Genomic DNA, 8650 nt, shown 5'->3' with positions numbered 1-8650 from the left:
AACTCCTTCGCTTGAGGTAGGCACTCCGTCCCCACCTGGAGGGAGCAATCCACCGGTTTCCGGCAGAGCGCCTCAGATTTGGAGGTGCTAACTCTCATCCCCGCCGCTTCACACTCAGCTGCAAACCGCCCCAGTGAATGCTGGAGGTCACGATCCGAGGAGGCTAACAGGACCACATCATCTGCAAACAGCAGAGAGGCGATCCCGAGACCCCCGAACCTGACGTTCTCCGCCCCCAGGCTGCGCCTGGATATCCTGTCCATGAAAGTCACGAACAGGACCGGAGACAAAGGGCAGCCCTGGCGGAGTCCAACACCCACCGGGAACGTGTCTGACTTATTGCCGAGAATGCGGACACAGCTCCTACTGCAGTCGTACAGAGACCGGATCGCCCGTTGTAATGGGTCCGGCACCCCATACTCCCGCAGCACCCCCCACAAGAACCCCCGAGGGACCCGGTCGAAAGCCTTCTCCAAGTCCACAAAGCACATGTAGACTGGTTGGGCAAACTCCCAGAACCCCTCCAGTAGTCTTGCGAGGGTAAAGAGCTGGTCCACTGTTCCACGGCCGGGACGGAATCCGCACTGCTCCTCTTGAATCTGAGGTTCAACAAGCGGTCGGAGCCTCCTTTCCAGCACCCTGGCATAAGCCTTCCCCGGGAGGCTGAGTAGTGTGATACCCCGGTAATTCGAGCACACTCTCCGGTCCCCCTTTTTCAAGATGGGAACCACCACCCCGGTCTGCCATTCCATGGGCACTGATCCCGACCCCCATGCGACATTGAAGAGGCGTGTCAGCCAGGACAGCCCAACTATGTCCAGCTCCTTCAGCAACTCAGGGCGGATCTCATCCACCCCCGGCGCCTTGCCACCAAGGAGCTTTTTAACTACCTCAGCGACCTCTGCCAGGGATATGGGTGAGCCTCCCCCTAGGTCCTCAGGCACTGCCTCCTCTGCAGAGGACATGTTGGTCGGGTTTAGGAGTTTCTCAAAGTGCTCTTTCCACCGCCCTACGATGTCCTCCGTCCGGGTTAGCAGTTCCCCCCCCCTGCTGAGAACAGCCTGGGGTAAGCCCTGCTTTCCCTTCCTGAGCCGTCAGATGGTTTGCCAGAACCTCCTTGAGGCCAACCGAAAGTCCTTCTCCATGGCCTCCCCGAACTCCTCCCATGCCCGAGTTTTAGCATTCGCGACCACCGCAGCTGCAGCCCTTCTGGCCTGCCGGTACCTGTCAGCTGCTCCAGGAGACCCCTGGGCCAACCAGGCCTTGAAGGTCTCGATGTCCTCGAAGGTCTCGGTGTCCACCACCGGGTTCTCGGGTTGCCGCCACGACAGTCACCGATGACCTTCCGGCCACAGCTCCTAGCGGCCGCGTCCACAATAGAGGCTTTGAACATGGTCCACTCGGATTCCGTGTCCCCAACCTCCCTTGGGATGTGTGAGAAGTTCTTCCGGAGGTGGGAGTTAAAGACCTCCCGGACAGAGTCCTCCGCCAGACGTTCCCAGTTCACCCTCACTACACGTTTGGGTTTGCCGGGTCTTTCCAACCGGTTCCCCTGCCATCTGATCCAACTCACCACCAGGTGGTGATCAGTTGACAGCTCTGCTCCTCTCTTCACCCGAGTGTCCAAGACATACGGCCGCAGATCAAATGATACGATTACAAAGTCGATCATTGATCTCCGGCCTAAGGTGTTCTGGTACTAGGTACACTTATGAGCCACCTTATGGCTTATGAGAAGTATGGAGTCGGTAGGCGGCGCCCTTTCCAGGACCCCTCCCACCGACTCCAAGAAGGCCGGATACTCCGAACTGCTGTTTGGTGCATAAGCACAAACCACAGTCAGAGCCTTGCTCCCCGCAACCCGTAGGCGCATGGAGGCGACCCTCTCCCTCTCCGGGGAGAACTCCAACACAGCAGCGCTCAGCCGGGGGCTCGTGAGTATCCCCATGCCCGCCCGGCGCCTCTCACCCTGGGCAACTCCGGAAAAGGACAAAGTCCAACCCCTCTCCAGGAGCTTGGTTCTAGAGCCAGCGCTGTGTGTGGAGGTGAGTCCAACTATTTCTAGCTGGTATCGCTCCACCTCCTGCACCAGCTCCGGCTCTTTCCCCGCTAGCGAGGTGACGTTCCACGTCCCTAGAGCTAGTCTATGCCGCCGGCGATCGGCATGCCCGGGCCTCCCGCCCGACCCACCGCCCGGTCTGCATAGCACCCGACCCCGATGCTTGTCCCTGTGGGTCCACAGGGTGGCTGCTCCATGGTGTTTATTCGGGCTGAGCCCGACCGGGCCCCATGAGCAAAGGCCCGGCCACCAGACGCTCGCCTACGAGCTCCCCTCCTGGGTCTGGCTCCGGGAGGGTGCCCCGGTTTCCCTGGTCCGGGCGAGGTGACTGAAGTCCGTGGGCTAACTATCATAGGGGTTGTTTTGAACCGCTCTTAGTCTGGGCTCTCCCCTGAAACCTGTTTGCCTTGGGAGACCCTACCAGGGGCTAATGCCCCGGACAACATAGCTCCCAGGATCACTGAGCCACTCAAACTCCTCCACCACGATAAGGTGGCGATTCGCGGAGGAGCGATTCGCGGAGGAGCGTTTACTTTACCCTGATTTTAATTTATAATCCTATAAAATACAGTAACAGAGGAAATCATCACTATTGAGCAGCCAAAAACTTGTCAAATGTTTAATTGTTGTTCTAAAAAATGGCCTAAAAATGATTTATTGATCAGAAAAATCGCCACTTATGAATTTTCTCTTGCTCAATAAATCAAATATTTGACTAATCATTTCTGTGTTATTGCATTTCTGGCTCATGTTGAACTTTCAGTGTTCTTTGGTGCACCCTGTACTTTACTCTGATATACAGTCAGTAACTAAAATAAATTGGGACATATTGATGCCTGACCCTAAAGGGGCCTGTTGTGGAATCAAGTTCATCTCCCTCTACTGAGTTGTGTATCATGGTTGGAGGGGCCTCATGATTAAATTGCCCCGTTTGTGAAAACGCACCCTCGGTGCGTGTTACACTATGTCACGCCTCGTCACTGAGCATTTGAGCACATTTACTGCTTTGTTTTCTTGGGAGCGAGGAGAGGAGGGGGATGCACATATCTACTGTTTTAAACTCTTTAATGCAATTTAACAATGCCACATATTCTTTTCACGTTTCATTGGGGTCCTTTACGTGTGAAATTGCAGAGGCTTGCCCAGCCTGAGCGACACGGCACAGTAGAGGCAGGGTCACACCGAAGCGCCAGATGTGGGAGGGAGAGCGAAATTAATTGCTACACATTGTTCAGTGGGTGTGTACGCACCTTCAGTGAATTAACTGCTCTCAGGGTGTGACTGTTTGAATAACGAGAATTAGGTATGAGGCCTCTCACTCACAGCTGAAGCCAACTGCAAGGATTGTGTCCAATTAGCTTATATGGCCCTAAATTCACATGCTTAACTTGTCATTTGTTAGTGCATGTAGAACGAAAACACTTGTTGTGAACAATACATCGCACATAGTTGTTCTCTGGTTTTCTGTGCAGTTCTCATGCGTGCAACACAAACACCTTTTCACATCTTTCAAGAGAAGTAACTCCTTCATTTAAAGGTAATTTCAAATTACATATATGATAAGAATAATTAAGGGCCAGCCACTTAATTCAAGCGACATATTCAGATAGACAGTTTTAATCGAGATGACCTGAAAGCTACGCATTAGGTGAAAATGGCAAACCAATTAGCGGGGCCGTCAGTGTGAGCCCATTAATGTGAATCTTAATGTTGTCTGATATGTCTTGTATTTCTATCAGATTAGACATCACAATGTGGCTGAGTGCAGAGGTAATGCACATTAATGACAGTTGGATGGCAGACATCAGGAGCATATGGTGCTCTCCTATGGCCATTAACAAGTTCATACCATCCCCTCACCCATATGGAGGATGAACAGACAATAAAATCCATGTTAAGACAGAATGCCTTCTATAACAATGTATAAATAGTACAACTTTTTATTCAATTTGATTGAATAAACTTTGGTGTAGCTGTGTTGTGTGATATGACAGTTTTCATTGCATTCCACACCATTACCTAAAGACTTAAGGTATCAAGAGTGGTAGTACATCATCATATCCCTCTGAGGTCTACAATTACCATCTAAGCAGCTCGCACTGACCCTAACCCACGCTGCCAGCATCATACGTATCAGGGGAAGTAGCAGTGGCGTGCCCACCTACTCGTGACCCTAGCGAAGTCTCCGGTGTGGAGAGCTTTTTGTAGCCTAGCCCAGCTCAATAGAGCACCTCTTCCCTCCACCTACCCCCTCCTGTCTTTCTATTTTCCTGGCTGTAAGGAGAGTGGAGGGATGGAGGGTGGGTTTGGGGGATTTGATGGAGAGGTGGTGGTGGGGGGGGGGGGCACTCTGCTTCCCCTGGGGCTGCCTGCTGGAGCGAGGTGACCCAGCTTGTCGCTCGGTGACCTGTGAGAGGAACATTATGAAGTGTGAGTGGCTGTCACCCTAACCGCTTGTGACAGCACGGCTCCCGGCACAGCTGTGCCAGCCTGCCCCAGCCAGAGACCCAGGGCCCATGGAGAAGGGGGCGGGAGAGAGGCCGCTTTGGAAAAGGCGTGGGCCAGGTTGGGGTGTTCGGAGAGTGTCTGTGATAGGGCAGGAGGGTAAGAGTAGAAGGAGAAAAAAGGTTAGAGTGTTCAGGGCCTTTGGTCTTGTAGTGACTTCTCCATTGATTCTGGGGCTTAATGGACGACTTTGCGGCTCCACAAAGTCAAAGCCAGCACAGTTGGGCCTTGAGCTAAAGGATGACATAGGGATGTGACAGTAGAGGTGTAAGCGACCAGCTGTTAACCTTTAAGCCAGCAGGGCTACGTGTATTTGGCATCTATATTTTGTGCCAAAAACAACTTCCTAACTTACTGTTTTCCATGTTGTCAGTTTCCCCTCCCAGTCAGAAGTGTGTCCTCCTCATCAAACGGTGAGACACTTTTATTCTGTATTCAGAAATGTTGAGGTACCTTCCTTAGGTCTGAATAGAAAGGCATCAGAAGACATGACAGCCTTGGTTCTGTCACTTTTTTGTACACTCTTCATCTTAATGTTGGGTTGTGCTCAACCTTAGCTGGATTTTGTTCTATTTAGTTCACTGCAAATCCACCTGTTTAAGACTTCAGTGAAAGAGTCGGAGACCTTTCGCATGCCTCTGCTATTGTTTGTCACCTCGATGAACTCATTAGTTTGCAGACTGACCAGAGGGCCATGAGTGTTGGTGCCTCAATCAAGATCAGGATCTTTAACCTACACACCCTCCACGTCACTTTCTTTTTAGATCCTCATTTGATAGTTCATTGCAAACTTTACCATCTGTTTACCATACATTTTTAAGTTCCGTTAATTTAGCAACTTTTGAAACATCACTCTTGGACGTGGGATGAAGCCTATGTGGCTGTTGTTGAAGGTAGTTTAGCAGTAGGACTATAAGTAAATAAGTAAATATTTATATGTCGTATAATTTAAAAGGCAAACCAAAATTCAACCAGACTTGCAAGTAAAGTTGACCCAATAAGATAAGGGACACATAGGATATTAGTTATATTTCCTGAAATGCAAATGATGTGTATGTGCACAAATTTAAAAGTAATGGACGTGTGATACAAAGAATGAATTCATGCAAAACCCCACTAAACCCTTGCCAAATATATATCCCCCCCAACCTTAACCAAAGTTCTTATCTAAATGTAATGAATGTGAAATGATCAGTGTGAGCTATATTGTCTTGTAATAGAGGAGTCTAATATTCATATAATTCTGAGTAATTTGCTGTTTCAAAACGGTGTTTGTGGCTGTATTGCATATATTGGATTTTCAATGTGTGCCTCCAGAAAAATATTGGCTATGGAGAACCACACATGACTTAAAAAGACATCTAAGAAGACCAGTTAATGAAATGTTTAGGCATGCGCTGCTAAGCTATGCAGGACTGAAAACATTTAAAAAACACCACAAGATCTGAGAAGGAAGTGCACACAATCCTGAAAGTGGTTCATACTGTTACTCTTCTGCATCTGGCAGTGTTTGTTATACTTCTTTAACAAACAGATAGAGCTTCTCTTGCTTCCTTTTACAAAAGTGCACACGCAAGATATAAGTAAAAAAGAAAGTTGGCATTTTTAAGACATGACTTTTAAGGAAATAATTAAAAGTTAGTTTAAATACCTATGTTAATAACTCATATGAAAAGCAACACTGCCCATCGTCGATGCCTTACATTGTACATTGCCGACACTACTTCCTGGTGGATGAGCACATACTGTGATTTTCTTAAGCAGGTCTCTAATTCCCCTAACCACTGTACATTGCAAAACGTGTTATTTACACATGGATGAGCAGTTCAAGAAACACAGAGCCTGACTCCTCTTGAGGTGTTCCCAAGCACCTAATGAGCTCATGTCTCATGTTACATTACCGCCTCTTTTTGTAATTTGAAAATGTCAGAATGGAGCAATAAGATGCATCATTTCTTTATAGCTACAATTTAAATAAAATTATCCATCTTTGGCAACCACGGTGTCCTTTACAAATAATTTACATCAGCTGTTACAAAGATGAACCCTCATTTGTTCCACCTCGCTGCAGACTGCAAGGAGGCCACAAATATGCAAACAGAAGAGGTGACGTGAAATTGGCCTAATTGAACAATAGAACTGGAATAACCCTGTTAATTGGAACAGCCTATTTTCCCACAATACAAGACAGCTTCATCTAAATGCTCATTTACCCAGCCTGACAATCTAACTACTAGATACAACTGCATTGAACAATCTATCTGTACAATTTGTATTCTATTTACACTATTTTATGCATCCAGCAATCCTGTTAGAAAGCATGTGTGTGTGTGTGTGTGTGTGTGTGTGTGTGTGTGTGTGTGTGTGTAATAGGTTGGCTCAAACAGCAGCAGGTAAACTTTTAATTAAATTAACTGATTTGGCAAAGTGGATGGATGACATATGGTAATGTTAAATGTTTTGTAAAAAGTCCATTATAATAAAAATCATTCCCACACTTCAACTTTAACAAAACATTATAGATTTAGTGATGCATACGTATATTACCATTTTCATATGGGAGTAATGGGAGTAAAGTGTTTTACTTGAACCTGGATTTCTTTCTGTTAAAGAGTATCTGCATACAGATACAGTGTATGTAGAACTTCAGAAATACCATGAATGAATTACCTCAGCTCAGATAACTAAGTATGTATTGATTTTGTTACATTTGCGGTGCAATGTGGTACAGGTCAATTTCCTTCTTGTATGTAAAAGGATTGTTACAATATAGGTGCAATGTTTAAAAAAAAGCGTACAAATTAGGACTTATTTTGTGGGGTTGTCTTGCAACTGCAGCACTTTCCGCCCCCAGTATGTTTATTATCCCGGCTCTGTGTCTAAACCTTGCCCCTAACACACTCTCTCTCTGTCTCTCTCCCTCTCTCTCTCTGTATCCCTCTATCACGGCTGACCTGCGTCCTCTCTCTGCAGGGCCTCTCGTGGTAGCGCCCAGCTGGCGCACTGCGAGTCGGCTGGGCAGAGGCAGGAGGTAGTGCCAGCTCTACTGGTGCAGAAAGGGGCACACCAGGCAGACAGGCCCAGTGTCAGCAGCAGCAGCAGCAGCAGCAGCATGCTATCCCCCGGCTGCCACATTCATAGCACACACATATGCCCACATATATAGGCTCTTGCTGCAACCCAAGCACACCAGCATCAACGGACCAATGCCAAATAGGTTTGGTCCGACTGGGACCTAGTTAACTGGGACAAAACATTTGTTTACACACTAGACTAGTGCAAACAGGCACACAGACACATTGAGCCACACACACACTGACATGGCAGGAGATGTGGAGATATTCACATGAAGAGAAGCTTGTCTTTGGTGCTGTTAGCAGAGTCCTAAGTGATTACTTTGACAATCCTGATGTCAGCTCGGGGGCCTGTTATCCCCTGAAGGAATCTGAGCAGCACAACACATGTAATAGAGCACATATTGAACGGCACGCATGTTATTGGCTTGTATTTGTCCTCAGGGTTGACACTTGAGGCTCCTTGTAATTAAGAAGATGAAGACTGGGCCTTCTGCCTGTACTTAGGCCCTTCATGTCTTCAGCCCTGAGTGTTGCTATCAGTTATCTGCCTACCAATTTAACTTGACCTTCCTCTAGCAGCAACTTTATTAACCCCAGTAAAGCACTGCTGGCCTGAGATCAGACCTACAGTGATTAAGTTTAGCAGGGAGAGTAAATAGCATGTTGTATGAATATACAAAATAATTCAACAATATTGTGATATGTATATGTGACATTCATTTCAATAGCATCCGTTGTGTGACTTATTCTAAGCCACTCATACGGGGATTGTTTGTCTTTGCATAGAAGAAGGAACTCGCTAATTTGCATACTGTTTGATTATTGGAGTCTTGAGTATTCAGCTAAACTTCCTTATTTGTGTTTGTACCCCTGTGTGTGTGTGCGTGTGTGTGTGTGTGTGCGTGTGTGTGTGTGTGTGTGTGTGTGTGTTTGTTTTGACCTCTTTCACACAGAGAGACCCCTAATTGTGCTCCAGTATCCAGCAGAGCTCAGTGAAGCAGAGCCTATA

Source organism: Anarrhichthys ocellatus, unplaced genomic scaffold, assembly GCF_004355925.1.
Source record: "Anarrhichthys ocellatus isolate YVR2014 unplaced genomic scaffold, GSC_Weel_1.0 scaffold6, whole genome shotgun sequence".
Taxonomy (NCBI): domain Eukaryota; kingdom Metazoa; phylum Chordata; class Actinopteri; order Perciformes; family Anarhichadidae; genus Anarrhichthys; species Anarrhichthys ocellatus.
This window is presented reverse-complemented; position numbering follows the sequence as displayed.